Source organism: Nematolebias whitei, chromosome 10 (genome assembly GCF_014905685.2).
Source record: "Nematolebias whitei isolate Nwh7 chromosome 10, NemWhi1, whole genome shotgun sequence".
Lineage (NCBI taxonomy): Eukaryota > Metazoa > Chordata > Actinopteri > Cyprinodontiformes > Rivulidae > Nematolebias > Nematolebias whitei.
Genome location: NC_056507.1, coordinates 15,688,651 through 15,708,005, shown reverse-complemented (window position 1 = coordinate 15,708,005; position 19,355 = coordinate 15,688,651). Strand labels below are relative to the sequence as shown.

The 19,355-nt window shown below is 38.1% G+C and overlaps 1 protein-coding gene and 1 non-coding gene across 2 annotated transcripts in view; one reads left to right on the top strand and one right to left on the bottom strand.

Annotated features, from left to right (window-relative positions):
• The window catches only part of si:dkey-246g23.2 (solute carrier family 66 member 2), a 62,169-nt gene that overhangs the window by 30,011 nt on the left and 12,803 nt on the right, over positions 1-19,355 (bottom strand). The gene's annotated exons all lie outside the window — the stretch shown is intronic.
• LOC119416544 lies at positions 14,853-15,041 on the top strand. Its single transcript, XR_005187094.1, has one exon. It is a non-coding gene; the product is annotated as a small nucleolar RNA U3 (small nucleolar RNA).

The following is a 19,355-nucleotide window of genomic DNA, read 5'->3' as shown; positions in this document are numbered from 1 at the left end:
ATCTATCTATCTATCTATCTATCTATCTATCTATCTATCTATCTATCCATCCATCCATCCATCTTAATGAGCTCAATCTGGTCCTAAAGGAACATTTGAGACAATAATTAATAGTAAACCAAATATAACTACCACTATAATAGAAAACTTAAAAATAACATGAATAATACATTTAATATTGAATTTGTAGCTCTTCTCAATGAAAGGTTCTGGTTTCATTAGGCGCTGTGCTAAGAGAATCTCATAACCATGAAGAAATAAAATTAAAGATAAAATTTTATTCCCCCCCCCCGCAAAAAAAACACACAACAACAACAACAACAACTAAAAATGAACACCTTAGCATCATCGGTAAATAAGCAACTCCATGCAGAAACAGTTAAAGTTCAAATGAGATTTACTTACATTGTAAATGTGTATGACCTTAAAAATATTTTTTACTACAGAAATTAAGAATTTTTAGCTTCTATAAAGTTTTCTTGGATCCACTGAGCTATCAGCCAAGTCAAGAGTTAGTTCCTGGAGTTACAGCAACCCAACTACTGAAGTTAAACATGTGAAATATCAGATTATTTCATTATTATTTGTCATATTATTCTTATTTTATTTATTTATTTATTTATCGTCAGCAGAGTTGACCACAAATTTGACTGTTTGGAGTCACCATTGAGATGTACCAGTAAAACTGTAAGGCAGACGGAAATTAATGGAGGCAGCCTGAACCAAAACAACTGTTGTTATTTGAATCTGGCTCCATCGTGTCGGCCTTGGAAGGATGACTATCACAAATTCTCCTGGATGTTATGTGAACAAGATACTCTGCTCCCCCCTACCTGTTCCCTTCCCCGAGGACATCTGTGACCTGTGTCAGAGCTCTATCGAGCCGGCTGATAAACATTGCACCATTACTTATCAGGACTATGGCTAAGTGGGCTGTCTGAGACAATGTTCACAGACTTACTCCCCTCAATCTCACCGCCTTCGCTGTCCTCCCTCCTTTTGTCCCCTTGGTGCAGTAACCTAGGTTAGTTGCGGAGGTGCCGGGTGGATGCGTCGCTCACTTGGGCGGCCTGTGCTGGAGCCCCCACACCCTCACCCAATCCACATGCATATGCCTTATGTCATCTGTATTTTGCTTTTGTTGTGCTGAAGTTCTTTTGCAACTTCACACTGACGGGACACAGTGTGAAGTTGATATGACCCGCTCTTAACGTAATTTATACGGACCAGGTGGGGCCTACACAACAGGTGGGCGTGGACTAAATTTTTCAGTGCGATGCATTGCATGACAGGATAAACCCACCAAGCGACAGCTCTTAAAGGGCTACGCCTATACTCATAGAATCTGGGGTTACAGTACGTAACCAACAATTTTAGATACAGACACAATTTTTTTTTACCTCCCTTTTCCTCGTGTTTCCCTTTGCATAACGAAAAGGGCAGTGCCTCCCATGATGGCTGCAGCCTCAGGCACCCCGTCTACCCATGTTTGTATTTTTGTTTCTTTGGACGGTCTGTACCGAAACGTAATTTTGTTGTGCTTCTGTGCAATGACAATAATTCTGATTCTGATTATATACAGTTTATGTGCTAAAAGGTCAATTTCAGCTTTCGGCCTCTTTTTGCACACAGTCCCATCTTGCTATACTGCTGTTATTATTTCTCCTACTCTGTTGATCACAGCTTTGCCTACTTTCTAAATGCTGACATCTTCGGAATCCCTCCACCACTGTCAGTTGCATCAAGAACAGAAAATCAGACATTAAAAGCCCTGTCCTTCACGTTTTCCTGATAACAACAGTGTAAGCCTTTATAGCCTGCCTTGCACATCAAATAAATTGGTAAAAAACTTTTCAAGATCACAAGTTTTCGGTTTGTTTGTAGGAGATTTGGCCAAAAGAATGTTCAGCACTCTCTATTTGAAGTTAATTGCTTGTCAAGGATTTGCAGTAAGCAGCAAAATGAACGTTTGACTTTGATTAAAACTGTTAGAACTCCTATTTTTGCATTTTTCAAACACAATAACCATTTAGTACAGACAATTAAATTTAATGAGCCTCTTACCATAACAAGGAAAGCAGTTATTTTTGTATGCTGGTCTTTAATTACAATTGCTCAAACTATTACATTTTAAATAAATATTTTTTTCACAAGATTTAATTTTCTATTTTGGTCCAAGAGTAGAATAATATCTGAAAAATATCACAAGACTCTCTATATAAATCTGATAGTGGGATCAGTTTGTTTCTGACCCTAACTTTTGTTTCTTTTCTTTTTCCTCTGCTCTTGCAGGCTGCTGCTTTTAGCCAGTGTTCGTCTCTCATGCTGTCAGACTACGAGTTCTTGTTTGATGGAAAAACATAAGATGGAGCCGACACTGAGCTGTCAGCAAGCAAGAAAGAACCCGTAGACTAGACGTTACTCGTGTCCATAAATATATTTTCTAACAATGCCACCCCTGTCTGAACAATCAAATATTTTTCTATTGTTCTTCACTCCATTTTTGGCTCAAATAAAACCAAAAGACTTGTATTATTCATGTATTTTTTATTTTTTTTTACTATCTTATATTTTCTGTGCATGGGTGCTTTTAGTGATTTACTGCAATGATGTTTCCTTCAGTGGATATTGTCGGTAATGTTGTGCATATTTACAGTACGTGCACAGTGGCTTACATATCTGGTTGTTTAATTTAAAACATCAGCAACCAGACAGTGAAAAGTTTTCTGAAAACGATATCTGTATTAGTTAAATTAGATAGAAAAAGATTTGTTGGTTAGAAAGATGTCACAATTCAAACAACTCCACTGATCAAAGATGAGATGTGACGACCTAATGTGGCCGATACAAACGTATATATGTCACGTCAGAATGTGTGCTCTTATTGTGAAAGGGACAGCATATAAAAAGAGAAGACCAACGGTTGTAATTCATTTGTTTTTCTGAGTTTTATGTTGGTAGACGTGGAGAATATAGCGAGACTCAAAATATTTTTCGTCTCTTTCTGACGATTTCCACATTGGTGACCCCGACGTGATCCAATGTGGAAGTCGGCAGAAAGAGACAAAAAATATGTTGAGTCTCGATTTATTCTCCACGTCTACCAACATAAAACTCTGAAAAATGAATGAATTACAACTGTTGGTCCTCTCTTTTTATATGCTGTCCCTTTCACAATAAGAGCACACATTCTGACGTGACATATATACATTTGTGTCTGCCACACTAACATTTTTTTTATTTTTTATGAAGACAGAAAACAACAAAATTACTTAAAAATGGCTCAAACCACCCACTAAAGAACATATCTGTACAACTGGTTCCCCCATTAGGTTCACTGTCTTAAAGTGCCAGCTCTGTCACTAAGGTACATTTTGTAACATCACTTACAAACAGCAGATATAAAACGCTACAGAGAGGCTGAATTGCTGAAAAGAACTGGTGTAGTGAGCCATGAAGTTAGGTATGTAATGAATGATAAATAGACAAATGTTGTGTTAAGTGACCTTGGAGCTGAAAATAAAGGAGCGGATGGAGGTGAGGAGGTAAGGCATCACTGGAGCGTTGCATTAAAGCTCCAACTGGCTGAGAAAGCACAAGAGCCACAAGAATAGAAGATTAAATTAACTATATTTTAGTTCTTTGTCCTCGTTTCGTCTCATTCTGCTCTGTGATGTGAGTAGGACTCGTTCATTTTGTCTTGCTTACTGTCTCCGTAACACACACATGCGGTGGAGCTTCCCTGTGTGTGAAGGTGATCCAGTGTGATAATCATCAGCTTTTGACCAGATGGAAGAGCCAGGAGGTCCCGATAAGAAAATAGTAACACAGGGGACCGTAAGGATCTGGACTATTTATTAAGGTCCAGCAGAGCAGACACATCAATGAAAGGCTTTCTTCCTCTAGAGATAAGCAGGTATAAATCAGAGACAATGTAGCTATAGGAAACAAACCCAGAGGGACCAGCAGGGTTATTATTAGCTTTAAAATTGCCTTGTGTGTATGTCAAAAGATCTCCTGATCAAACAACATGACCTTCACAGCAGAGCTGGCAGAGCATGATGTGGTCTGTGTGTGAATGAGGCAGCTTCTTCACACAGACCCCATCGCAGGCCTCTTTACTCAGACTGCATCTTTTTATCATTGTTCTATAGACTTTATGACATTCTAAATGTTTTTTAATATATATATATATATATATATATATATATATATATTACTGCAAAAGAACTGATTTGAGGAAAACTTGTGTATGTATATATTTGACATACACAGCTCGATTATAGTTGAGTAGCACCATTACAATGACAGCCCAGAGTCTCTAAAATATTCAACAACATAGCAATGTTATGAATGTAGCTATTATGTAACACCATTTGAGATAAACACATTCCCAACTTTAAACCATAATAGCTGCTTTAATGAGATGACTGAATCCTCCCAGTCTAATAAGTATGGGAGGAAATTCGATGGCTGCAGATAACAGGCTGCACAAAAACATTAAGGCAGTACGATTTCTTCAAGTGTGATTTTTCGAATGACTCCTACGATTTCATGAGCAGAAAACTGAAAACTACAACTCACTTTATGGTCAGTTGTTCATCTGCTTATTCACTCAGCTGTTAAGCCTGATTAATGTAAATTATGTCTTCTTCCCCAGTTTGTCGTGGTCGCAGGAGGATTGAACCCAGAATGCAGACTGACATGAGGGGCTTAGAAAACCAAAACTTATTTACTTACAACAGCAAAACTTACAACTGAGGAGAAAAAAAAAAATCACTGGAGCAGGATTCATACAGGATGAATAATCTCAGAGGGTAACGCTGGAACTGTGATAATAATGCAGTGCTGAATAGGAGGTGGAAGAGAATATAAAGAGCCAGGCAGGCTGAAGAGGAGTGGGATACATCTGAATTTATTAGAGCAGGGCTATTCAATTAAACTGCTCAGGGGGGCACAGTTTCTGAAATAACAATAATAATAATTAAGTGTTATGTATTGTCATCATTGTACTATATGTTCCCATATAATGGCAACATTGGATCTCTGCATTTAATCCATCCACCACCAGGTGGTGCAGTGGGAGCTATTGAAAGGGCCTGTGGAGCATTTGGGGATAAGGTGTGCTGCTCAGAGACACCACAAGATGTGCAATGATTGGGGCTCAAACCTGGGACTTTCGGGTCCAGAGTCGGCTGCCCTGCCCCTACTCCATCTCGACCCCCAGCTCAGGGGTCGGACATCCAGCGATTAAAGTCATTATGTAAATAAACTAAGTTTTCCAATGATCTGTTACCTTTTAAATTTGTTGATTTTATTGCATTGAATCATAAATGCAATAAACAAAACCCAGAACCCCAAACAAACTTTTTTTCATGAAGTAATTGGTGGGCCCGCGGGCCGCCAGTTGAATAGCCCTGGATTATAGACTGCAAACAGGTGAAGGTGGGCGTGGCAAGACCAGCTGAGAAAAACACTGAGGAGCTTGAGTGAGGGTGGATGAATGATGGCACACAGGGGACATGGAAACACTTGGATGATTGAGCAGGAACTTTGTTGACAAGTAGGTAAAACTAAACACATGAATCACAAAATACAAATAAATCTAACAAACCACAAACTAATTGAAATCAAACTAACAAAGAGCACAGATCACGACAGTCTGCAAAGATTCAGTCATTTATAAGAGAACTCTTATAGTGAAGTGGTACCAATATATTTAAATGACTTTATCATCCGATATTCATCTATAAATGTTAAAAGTAAAAAAGTGTACTTAACACAAAAATGCCAACTTTCATTTTACACATGGTTGCTACTGGCTGAACGTGCACACAGCAGCAAGATTAATTTTCTGCTTGAGCCATGCATTAAAAATACATGTTAAATAAACGAGAGAATGTATGAACTGCATTTAGTAAGTGATGCAAATAATCATGACTTTCTTTTTTTTTTTTTGGAAAAACAAACAGGACATCTGGCTGCAATGCGGTGCATGTATACAGACACACACACACACACACACACGCACACACACGCACACACACACACACACACACACACACACTCACACATACACTCACAAACCGTATACTGCCACAAATGTATCTCATCCTCCCCAGGGTACAATTATCACATCACCCAGTGTGCGTCCACAGTTATTAGCATAATAGTGCCTCATTAAACGCCATTATTTAGATGGAATGTCCACTGACCTAACTCACATGCACCTATTTATTTATTTACTTTCTTTCTTTCATCTTAAGCGTTTCACGCTGTTATAAAAATTATGCACGGCAGAACATATATCATTAGTAATTGATCATGTATGGCACATACATAAGAGCACATTACAAAATGTATACAGTTCAGAGCATGAACATACATTTAAAGCACATTTCCTCTGCTGTTGATGAGAACAATATTAAAGACATTATCAATATGCTTTTTCATAGGCATTTGCTTTTACCATTTTGAAACACTTAGAACATGCAGATAATTTGGCAAATGCATGACTACCCAAGGAATCTTTCAAAAAAAAAAAATAATATGGTAAATTCTAAGGATTAGTCTATTTCTATTAAAGGATAAGCTTGTCGCCTGATGCTGGCTTAATTGGAAGAGTAAAATAACAGTTATTTTAACATTTTAGCTCTGATTTCTATCAGTAAAATGTATAAAAAGTCACCATTTGAATAAAACTACAGGTTTATGTTCAAAACCATGACATATCTAAACAAAAGAAGTGAAAAATCTAAAGAATATCACTGCGACCAAAACTGTTCTATATGCATTCAACAGTAAAACTTATCTTTGATAGATGTTGTTCATCGTAACAAACAGATCTAAATGTGTAACCCTCTCCATACTCTGCAATGATTGGAGAAGACAGGCTGCAGATCATTTGTCTGGTTTTCAGTGCTTGTTGTCAGACCAAACAAATAAAAACAGTACTGCTGACAGTGCTGTTGCTGTAAGGTTGCATCAGTGTAAACTTGTACGCTTGAAAAGTTTGGAAAGTAGATAAGTGTAGACAAACAAGTGCAACTTGGGAAGAGCAGGGCTACAAATCTGAGATGGAGAATTTTAAAATCCCACAAGTCCAGTACAAATGAGGTTTTACTGATATTTGCACTGATTTGATCTCAAAAGAATTGCACCAAAACAACAAAAAAAGAAGGTGTGAACACACTCTGGACAGAATGAGGCCATGCACGCAGCCTCCTCAGGATGCTCACGATGTAACTTCGTTTAGCAGTCTGAGTGAAAATGTATCCTGAGATAATCCTGATCTGAAAAGACTCCACAGCAACAGATTAAACTGGATTTTTTTCTTCCTCTCCAAGTTTTGGTTAAATATATACTGAAGAAAAATATAAACGCAGCACTTTTGTTTTAATCCTATTTTCCATGAGTTGAACTCAAAGATCTAAGACTTTTTCTATGTACACAAAAAGGCTTTTTTCTCTCAAATATTGTTCATGATATTGTATAAATATGTGTTAGTGAGCACTTTTCCTTTGTCGAGATAGGAGAATTCTTTGGCGTATCAAGATGGTGATTAGACAGCATGATTATTGCACGTGTGCCTTAGGCTGACCACAGTAAAAGGCCACTCCAAAAAGTGCCATATTTTCTACACATGGACATTCCTGCAGTCAGAATGCCAATTGTATGTCCCCTCAAAACTTGCAACATCAATGGCATTGTGCTGTGTGATGAAACTGCAGTGTTGATTATGGTAAAAGGTGCACACAATCATTTATCCTGCACACACAATGTGCATCTTTATCAGCAGATGCACCAACACTAAGCTCTGTAAAATCAATCTTTCAATTGTTGCTACTTGGATACATTTACTTTGTCTGTCTTTAAGTAAAATGCAACTCAGGAAAATCCAAAATATGTTTTGTCTGAATGTATAACATTTGACAGAAACATCACGAGAGCAGATGATGTCCTGTTTGTTGTTTGCTTGACAACTGACTGTGTGATGCAGGATGTTTGTTTATTGGTGTATGAAGAGTTACAAGTTACATCTTAGAACTTTTTTTTTTTGTCAGTGCAAATGCTTAAGCCTTATACACACGAAAAAAACAAAACAAAACAATAAAAACATATTTTTCCCCATCACAAACTTTTAGTTTGTTGGTTTTAAAAATATCCTTGTAAACACAGCACTATTTCTATAAAAGTTTTTATTCCACACAGAAACAAATAATTCTTATTGTACTATGTCGGACCCGAGTGTGGCATTGTAGCATCGCCACAGAAATAAACTATCCATCCATTATCTTTATCCGCTGCTTACATTTTGGGTCACGGGGGTCACTGGTGCCCACATCCAGCAGTCACTGTGTGAGAGGCAAGGTACACCCTGGACAGGTCTCCAGTCCATCACAGGGACACAATGAGACAAAAGAGACAAACAACCATTCACTCACTCTCTCACGTAGGGACAATTTAGAGTTACCAATCAGCCTAACATGCATGTCTTTGGTCTGTGGGAGGAAACTGGAGTACCCAGAAAAAACCCATGCATGCATGGAGAGAACATGCAAACTCCACCTAGAAAGGCCCCCAGCTGGGATTTGAACTGACAACCTTCTTGCTGAGAGCAGAAGCAGCAACTGTGCCACCGTTCCACCCTCTGACCAAAAACAGGAAAAGAGGCCCCTAAAATGGTTTTCCATGTGGACACAAGTCTAGAATAGTAAAAATATTTTGCATATTTCAGAACCTATTCCCACAAGTTGTCTGAGTTGTGATCGGATCATCCAGGTTGGACGTTTCATACAAAAAATGAACACAGAGAAAAAAAAGAGTGCAGGCAGATTCAAGTCTAAAATAACTTTTTTTAATGTAAACGATCAATGACACGTAAAATACCATTATTATCTTGATTTTGTTTATATTTTGTTAAACTTTAATTTTACCATGAAATGTTTCATTCAAACATTTACTACATAAATCAGATAATGCATAAATTATTAATTTAATTCAATTACAAACTCTCTGTTTAAACAAACTGGAAACAGTTTTGCAGAGCTTGGTCCAAAATAAAGGACTCCGTATTATAATTAAATAAAAACGTCCATAAAATCACATTTAGATGCTGCAGCTTGTAAAAGTGTTACAACCTATGCATGTAGATACAATAAGATGAGGAGTTTGCGAGTTTTTTTGGTTGTTCAAAACTATTTTTGTTCCTCCATCTTTAGCTGTTTTGATTGTCTACTGGTGCAGCTGCCATTCCTTATTTCATCCCACTTGTAGCTCTTCAGAAAACTACTTGTAATAGTTGATTGGTCTGTTGTGGCAAATTTATTCTACAAAAGGAGTTACAGGCATCAACCGAGACGAAGTTACTCCCAACTCTGTCAAAACAGTTCACAAGACAAGCAAAGTTGAGTCATCTGGTTCACAGTTTTTCCTGAGAGCCCAGACTCTCTGTGACTTTGCAGTTTGTCTAGCCAGTTTTTAATGGTCTGACTATGTGTCAGTGTGTGTTTGGGTCTGAGGTCAGTCCTGCAGACACCGACGCTCTCAGGGAGCACAGTGTGACACGCTGGAGAGAACATGCTGGAGACAAATCAGAGAAGTCTGAGCAGGTTTACTGTCTCATAGAAGGCAGAGTGCCTTGGGCAGATATTCACCTCTCCAATTAGGACAGCAGAAGAGCCCCCCCCCCACAACCTGCTACATCATCCACTAAACACACAGCAGTACGATTCTGGTCTGCTACAAAACAGATCATTCCTGAAAACTTTTTTTTTTTTAGTTTTTGCTTCATGAGAAGTTTGAGCTGTAACTCTTTAATGAATTCAAACTTGGTGACTCCACATAAGGAGGACAAACTTTCAGATAAACCCTTATGTTGTCTATTGTACTATTTATCCACTGATATGACTAATTACCAGTGAAGGTTTTCACCCTAATATGGATATTTCCTACAAAACATGGCCATGTGTGCCTCGAGATCTGTGGATGAGAGACAGAGTATGAGACAGAAAGTTTTCTCCTAATGAGCAAGCCTGAGGGTTCTCAAACTTTTACTCTTCTATATTCCCTCTGATCAGGGCTGATCAGAGCACAACACATGTAGCCACAAAGCTAAGAGAGGGTGAAGGGGAAACGGCTGGAGCCAAGCTCATTTCACTTCATCTGAGTAAGGAAATAATGATCCTAAACTTCACTGTGATTAGGATTTGTCTTGCTGTATCCTTGACATTGTAAAGTCATGGACTAATATTGTCAAGAATCCAATCTGCTACTGAATGATTTGACTCATTGTATAAACACCATGAATCAGTAAATGGACTGTACTTATATGGACTGCACTTACTGTATATAGTGCTTTTCTACCTTATCAAGATACTCAAAGTGCTTTACACTACAATCTTTGCCCTCATTTACCCATTCATACAGCGCTCTATCTATACATATTCAGTGCTTTATCACATTCATATACCGATGGGACACATGCTGTGGACAAAAACCAAGGAGATTCCCAGAACAGACCAAGGTGTAGTTCATCAGATTTATTTGCAAAGTTTTGGAGAGCAGTTCAACAATGCACAGAACATGCAATTACAAGGTTACACTGTTATCACTGCTCTCATCCATTTGAAACCCTGACCTGCTCTAACTCTCTGGACTGGACAAATTAGTTTTATAGAGTAATCTTCTAGCACAGGCCTCAGTTCCTCCCCTCCATGTTCCGAGCCGTCATCGAAAGGTCCGCTTGCAGACAGGAAGGAGTGGATATGAGTCAAGGACTCTGCCTGAGACACGTCACCACATCATATCAACTCTATGATACCAATATCAAACCAATCAACCCTTGAGGATATCAAAACATCCAGTTCTTTCTGTTCCTCACTGACTGGTCACAGTAAAAATTATTACATGGGACCATTTATCATTCACAATCACAGTCTGTAAATAGGACACAGTATAATGTCTATATCTCCTTCTTAAGTAGAAACAGATGATGCATGATGAATGCATGAAAATACACATTTGGCTCAACACACACATAGGAGGCAATAAGGGGTTCGATGTCTTGACCAGGGACACTTCGGCCTGTGACTTCTGGTGGAATCAAACCCCCAACTCTTGCAGTGGAGGACGACTACTCTAACCACTCAGCCACAGCCACCCATCAGTGCAAAACAGGGCACTTTTATCACCAGCCACCAAAGACGAAAGAGCTAGAATGCTTTTGTCTGTGTGGGTATATGTGTGTGTGTGTTTTATCTGACACTGTCACTGGACTTTAATAAAACTTTTAGAAAGTAATCACAGAGTGTACATCTACTGTACAACTGTTGAAATCAGCCTAATTCAACATGGCTGCCACATCTAATGCACATTATTCAAATTGAAAATGTCTATAACTAAGTCATAAGCTAATATTTGGTGTTGCAGCAGCTGAAGTTTGTTAACATACAGAGCTAACAAATCTAGCAAAATTTTGCACTTGATTGAAGATAGTGTCATTTACAAGTTTTGATGGAAATGTCCTCCTCTCGCAGAGTGATGACTGGATATGGGTGCCAGTGACCCCCACCCAGAAAGGAAGAAGTGGGTAAAGATAATGAATGGGATGGTTGGATGGAATATAAATACTAACCTTGGCTAATAATAGCTAATCTTCACTGAACACACTGAAAATGTTAAGATGCAAAAACATAAACTTTTACACACAAACTAGTGCCTGAACAAACTACATCTAAACAAGATGGTAAAAACCTTACTCTAACACAGTAATAAGCTACACACAGCATAAACCATGGAAATGAATGCATAATGCCCTCTCATTACAACACATGCACAGGCACACACAAAGACACCTGTCAGGTTACATGGAGGAGACAGAAGGTAATAGATGGTGTCTGTTTGTCAGGTCTTTTCTCTAACATTAGTCTAATGAGGTGACACACTGCCCTGACTCACACAACCAGTTCAGCGAGGTCAAAGACAAGTTCATGAATTACTCACCCGCAGCCATAAATAACCACAAGCTATCAGGGCAAAACCTCAAGGAGGCTGTTCAATGGTAATTATTTCACCACAGCACCAAGGGGAAGCTCTTCTGTTTGATGTGACCTTTACTGTATTAAGATGGATTTATGTTTATTGCCCAAAGCTTGATGAAAGTTGTTTATTATACATATTTCAGTTTTAAATAATAGGGTAGTTCTGGAAGAAGAACAAAAAAAAAACAGTTTTAACCTTAAGCATATTTAATGGTTGTTTCGTTTTTTCCACAAACGTGCGGCACGATGGCTCAGATGTTAGAGCCATTACCTCTCAGCGAGGTCGCCAGATTGAATCCCGGCCTTGGGCATTGCTGGGTGGAGTTTGCATGTTCTCTCTGTGCATGAGTGGGTTTTCTCCAGGTACTCCAGTTTCCTCCCACATACAGTACCAAACACATGTATGTTAGGCTGATTGGTAACTAAATTGTCCCTAGGTGTGAATGAGAGAGTGAATGGTTGTTTGTCTCTATGTGTCCTTGTGATGGACTGGAAACCTGTCCAGGGTGTCCCCCACCTCTCACAGTGACAGCTGGATATGGGCACCAGTGAACCCCATGACCGAAAAGGAAGAAGCGGGTAAAGATAATGGATGGATGTTTTCGCAAACTGATGTTTAAATTAGTCAGAGCACACGCTGTTTCATCCACTCAGGAGTTACAAAACTAAAAGACGGAGACAGAACATAAAGACAATAACAACTTTCTCCTGTGAGGGGCGTGCAGTTTTACTCCAATCTGCATGTGAATCTAGGTTACACTTAGGAGGACACAAATCCCACTGTATCTTTTGAAATGAGGTCTAATTATAGAAAAGTGAAACCCCTGTGGGTGTTTTTAATTTCATAGCTGGGGAAAAAAACACTTGCTGAAAGAACTTTTTATTTTTTATTTTGTCCATCAGGGTACAAAACTGATTCTGAACTGTGATTATGAGCAGAAAATCAGGTTGTTACATGAGATGTGAAAGTGAAGGGCAAAAGTTAGCAGCTCAGAGTTTATCTTAAATTATTGACATGCATAAAAACATAAAGCCACACTTTGTGCAACAGTCACAAAGTTTTGCTGAGATTCATAAAAAAACGTGTTAAATATTATCCTATGTTGTTTAGGGCACCATGGCATTTGCTACCATTAAATCTAAATAACTTACTTATCGCTATAGATTTTACAACATTGATGCTGTCTTAGAAATATCATAATTGCCTTTAGGTAAGGAATAAAAGTAAAAGGCCACCAATCCTTCTGCGACTTCATCAAACATAAACCCAACAGGCAAAACAGCACTGCACAAAACAACTTTGCCAATTCAAAAAGTAATTACAAAACCTATCTGTGATTCAGAAAAATACTTTTCTACTCTTTAATAAATGTGTGAAAACTATTGAGCAAAAAAAAATTATCTCAAGAAGCATTCCCTCTGAGGCATGTTATTTTCATTTTTTTTATATTTCGTTCAACTAATCCAGTATGCTTGACTGCTAATAAAGCGCCTCTTACCTACCTGACTTCATTTGACTTGCTAATTAAACTTTGCTGTTATCAGGGGTTTAATTAAAAAAACACTCCATCATGAAAAAAAGTAGAATGCTGTGTGTTGTTGGATATGGAAATAGAATGTGTGTGTGTATGTGTGTGTTTAATACACTTGATTCGTCCTGCTGCAGTGCAGTCAAGTGTTGCGTATGTGCATGAACAGCAGACTCGTCCAACACTGCACTACTCTCCGATTACGTTAGCGTGATGGTGGAATGGGCAGGGCTCCAGCCTGAGACTGACTCGTCTTGTCCATCATGTCCTGTTCATCTCATGTTGCATGTTTTTCTTCACTACAGTCTGTTCCCAGCAGGGCAGGAACCAATTTGTTTTAAGTGAGGTTCAAGGTTACTGTTATTTGCATCACATGTGGTGCATGAGGTGGAACGAAATTATGTACTCAAGGTCCCAGTTACACCCCAAAATAGCAAAAATATAAAGTATAAAAAAAGAAACAGTATACAAGGATCTACTGTAAGATATACGCTAAACTATAATAATGTAATATAATATGGTGTATTAAACAGCAGCCAGAACATGAGTCTGTTGTGAACAGATGAGTATGCATACAGCAGCTTAAAGGCAAGAAATCAGCAGCATGGATAATCAAGAATACAGTAGTCCCTCTCTACTTTGCGATTTGGTTTTTGCGGACTCGCTCTATCGCGATTTTTCAAAGATTGGACATGACACACAATTGGCTGATTGATGGATGAGCCGCACGATCAGCATGGAATTTTTATTTAAAATAAATTATTTAAAATTATTTAGCAACTGTGTGCAGCCCACAGCTGTGGGAGAAGCTTCCTACTGCAGCTGATCATGCAGTGGAGAAGTGGGCGTGGCCGAGAATGCTGGCAGAGCGCAGTGGAGGCAGAGAGCTGCAATCATGACATTCTGTGCTCTTTTAGAGCGTCACGAGGTCTCCCTCCTATTTTTTTTTACACGCTGCTCGCTCCCTCACTATTCATCCTTCGGTTCAAACAGTCTTATACTGCCATCCGGTGGTTGTAAAAAGGTACTACATACAAAACAAATTAAACATTTCTTCTTAAATTTGACAGTAATTCTTAATTATTGTCAAATTTCAAACAATATTATCATTTATCGCAATAATGTCTGAGACAATCAAACAATATTATCATTTATCGCAATAACGTCTGAGACAACTAATCACCCAGAAAAAATTGTTATCGTGACAGGCCTTCGAGGGACTACTGTATTCTTTCAGGGACTGACCGGACTGAGAATTATTGGATTTGGTACCTGGATGATTGAGCATGAACTTTGTTACTGTATAGTTTCTAACTTGAGAAATGTGTTTCTAAAGTGATTGGTCTCGCTAACCACGATGAAGAGTCGTCGTGATATTCTTCTCTGAGCGTGAAGCAGATAGAGATTAATGATTAACTTCATATGATCTCTATCATGTTTTTGGTAAGTGAGGTGACCGGAGCAGAGTGCTGATAGAAAGAAAATTGGAACTTCTTCTTCTGCTGTGTCTCTCGTCTTTCATGTCTAATTTTATTGACACTTTAATGGATTTACAGCAACAAAAGTAGAGCATACAGCACGTTATACACCCATTGACAAACTAACATACAGCAATGGCCCAGACAAGCAAGGAACCCATATGATGATATGATCTTGATTTGTGACCTTGACCTTGAAGTTAGGGTGATGAAAAGTGCACACCACACTTCATCTAGTGATGATGCAATTATCTCGAGCAGATCAGATTTTATGACCCAGACAAGAGAAAGTTTATGGACGGATGGAAACTATACCATAAAATGTCAAACCTTCAGTGGGGTGGGGAGACAATATTGGACAAATAAATAGTCTAAACAGTTGGGACAACTTTAGTCAGAGACACACACTTGTAAAACAACACATAAACCTAAGGAGAAAGTTCTGGACATTAAAATGTTCTACAAAGTTAAAGGATGTATGAAATACTACTTCCTTTACGACACTGGTCCAAGAATAAAACCACCACCTCTTAAATCTAAAACAGAAACTTTATTCAACTTTGATTTATTCTCGGATTACTAACGCAGAGCAAACAGAACATCAGTTCAGAAGTGGATGGAGCATTTTATCATACAGTAGTGAGGAAGAATTTTCAAAGTCCTGGATTAACAGGGACAAAAATTTGAAGATTAATGTAAACAAATGTAACATTTTAACATTGATAAATCTTTGTGTTCTTTTTTTGTAATCAGGTAATTCTAGTTATTTACATGACATAAAAACCAAAAAGAAGAATGCACAGCAACAATTACATTATTTTGGGAACATTTTTTTGTTATTTGCCAAATCAAACACTGTTGGTCCTCGATGAATGTTATTCTGTAAACAAAATAGAAATAAGAATTAAAATGAACTTGAGCCTTGTGATACTTTAAATTTAAAAGAACATCTACCCAAATTGTAAAATACTAATGCAGTAAGTTTATTTTGCAACCTTGATGAAGTTGCTGCTAACCAAGCACACATAATTTAAATCCTTCCTGTGTGCACTCTTTCTGACCTCTCTGACAGAAGGTCATGTAGAACAAATTGAAGCTGCCGTCATCACTCGAGTCTTAAAGGTTTAAAGAGGAGCACCAGGTCAAAACCAGTTATTAAGACTCCCATTATGTTTATGGTCTGATAAACCCCCTCATTTTACTCCCACAAACAACACTGTAGCTGTTTTGAAAATGCACAAAGTGGTGTCTAAGGAATGAATGTTGGCTGATTTTAATTATTTTTGAAAAGTATAAAGTTGCTTTTAAAAAGGTTAAAATAGTCAAACAATTCTCTACCACTTTAACTGGTAGGTGTGTATGCTGTTCCATATGTTTTACCTGGTAATGGTTATAAAATAATGGTTAAACATACATTTTGTTGTCTAAGATATATAAATTGTAATAAATTGTTAAACGTAGCCTGTGAATATTTCCTGACCTGCTTTTACTGGGTTTGGCAAGCAATAGAACCCGTTACCTTCAATTGTTCAGTTTCTCCCCAGTTTCATCTCACCGTGCCTGCAGGTTACGTTTGTCTTTCAACTGTATTCTCTCGCCTCACCCCCACTCGTGTTCTCCAATCCCCGCATCATAAGGCCAGGACTGCTAATGTGGCACCCTGAGGCGACCACTGTAAGTCACAGCAAAGTCATAACTCTGAGCCAGCTCAGTGTAGAGCCCATTACAAAAAGCCAAAGGCTTTTTAAATCAGTGAGTCACCCAACATTTACCTTATGATGGTTTAGAAGTCACATTCAGGTATCATAACAATGTACTGGATAAGATTAAATATTTGAAGTTTATCTTCTATATGTGACTATGTAAAGAGAACATTTTAATGAAAGTGCTACAGTGCTGACCTTTTATGATGAAATTACCGCATCATAAATGCACTGAAAGAAAATAACTTTATAAAACAGACAATAGATAACCTGGATACAAATAAAAACATATTTATACGTTACTCGTCTCCTACAGTTTATTCTGTCCAAACTGCTTCAAATCTCACATCAGTCATTCAATCAACCAAGTTTTGATCAAATAAACCTGCTCCACGTGTCTGTCAATGCCAGCTCAGAAACAATTCTTTACTTCTGCAGAGATGATCTAAATTGGTCACTTTTACACTTTCTGTACACAGTCAGATCTCAAAACCTGCACAAAACTTTCCAAGTAGCAGGAAAATTTGCGCAAAATTGATTAAATCAAATTTAACAATGACATTTGACTAAAAGCTTAACACGAATATCAGATACGGCACATTCATGCTCATCAACACATTCTTATACAGGAATCTATAGCAATGGCCTGGACAAGCGAAGACCTTGTATAACTTTTAACCTTGATTTGTGACCTTGACCTTAGAGCTGTGGTGATGAAAAGTGTGTGCAACATTCTGTATTATGATGATGCACACATTTTGTTGAATTCTCTCGAGCGTAACAGAAGTTATGGGCGGGACAAGAGAAACTTTACGGACAGACTATACCAGAATGCACCTTTTAGTGGCTGCAAGACTTGTGCAAGAAAAAAAATAGCACTAGTGCACAAATGGTAAATGGACTGTACTTATACTTTGTCTCTATCTAATCAAGATACACAAAGTGCTTTACAACACAACCTGTGCATTCATTTACCTCCACACACACATTTATACAGCACTCTACTAGACCTCTACAAAGATACCGTAATCTAAATCTGTACCAAGACTAATCAGTGCTTTAGATCACATTCATACACTGATGAGACACACACTGGAGGCAATGAGGGGTTCAGTGTCTTTCCCAGGGACACTTCAAGATGTGACTGCTGGTGGAATCGAACCTTCAACTCTCCCATTGGAGGACGACTGCCCTAACCACTCAGCCACAGCTGCCCCACACAAAGAAAACAAGAAACCCCACTGTTACCTTATCTGACTACCATTTTCTTTTGAATCTTTCCACCATGACTCTACCTTTGCATAACTTCCAATTGTTCACAGAACAAGGTACAAAATATGGTGTTTACTGTATTTTAAAGAACAATAAGACATAAAACACAAAATATAAAAACAAAGATACAAACAATTAACCAAAGATTAAAAAAAAACTAAAACTAAAGTTACTGATTTAGATTTAAATATAATGTTATAAACAATACTAGACTCCACCTTAAACTCTAAATCACATTCAATTTAATTCAGTTTATTTACAGTATGGAGCACAATTTCACAACATTAGGCATCCGCATAAAAAAAAGTAATTTAATTTAAATCCAATCACCTGCAAGTCAGTTAAGCTTTATAATTTCAGTACAGTTCACTTCAATTCTAATAAAACTCTACCCAAAATAATCTGATTCAGATTCAAATCCAGTGAGTTTATTTTAAGCCAATACATTGCTTGATAATCAACAGAGCAGAATCCAGGAGATTTACTGCACATCAGTAAAAATTTAAATGCATGTAATTCACCTGGAAAGATCTCTTTTAATGTGCAAAAAATAAAACTAGCAGTTACGCAGCTAAAGGCAAAGGAAGTACATCACGATCAGCAACAACTTCTTCTGGAAGTAAAACCAGCTGCAGTCAGGGGTTTCAAAAGCCCCTTATCCACAGGTCTGGTTCTTGTTGTAGCCTGTTGTGTCCGGTTCTAGTGGGACCTCTATTTTTGTGTCTCACCTTTGCCTATAGTTCCCGTTTAGTGGGCGGATTGTTCACCTCTAGTGGGCGGATTGTTCACCTCTAGTGGGCGGATTATTAATATCAATGCACCTTACCAGCTGGTGGCGGTAGTGCTACATTAAGCTCTTTTCTAAGCACCACTAACATGCATTAGAAGAAGAGCTGGAAAACAACACACAACCAAAATGGATGACCTACATGAACTTGAAGCAGAACCAGCCGCACAGCCCATCCTGGTCGCTGTCCCGCAAGATGGAGAGCAGGGCCGAGGTGTCAGAGATGCTCTGATGGATCATGAGCTGTAACTTATCCTAATTCCCCCCCTTAATCTTTTTTTACCTCCCCAGCCTTCCTTAGATACAAGTGAACGTTAAAGTGTTGATTTGAAAATAAACATGGATTAATAATTATTCTTGTTTTTTTAATGTAGACATGCCTTATTACCAGGTTCGTGTAAAAATGGCAAAACAAACACTGCTGCTGTGCTTCTATCACATATGCTGCGTTTTTTAGTAGCTGTAGTTTTAGAAAAACTGTAATCTCTTTAATTTTTGTTTTTAACAAAGAACCAAAACCTACAACAAGAACTTTATATTTGTTT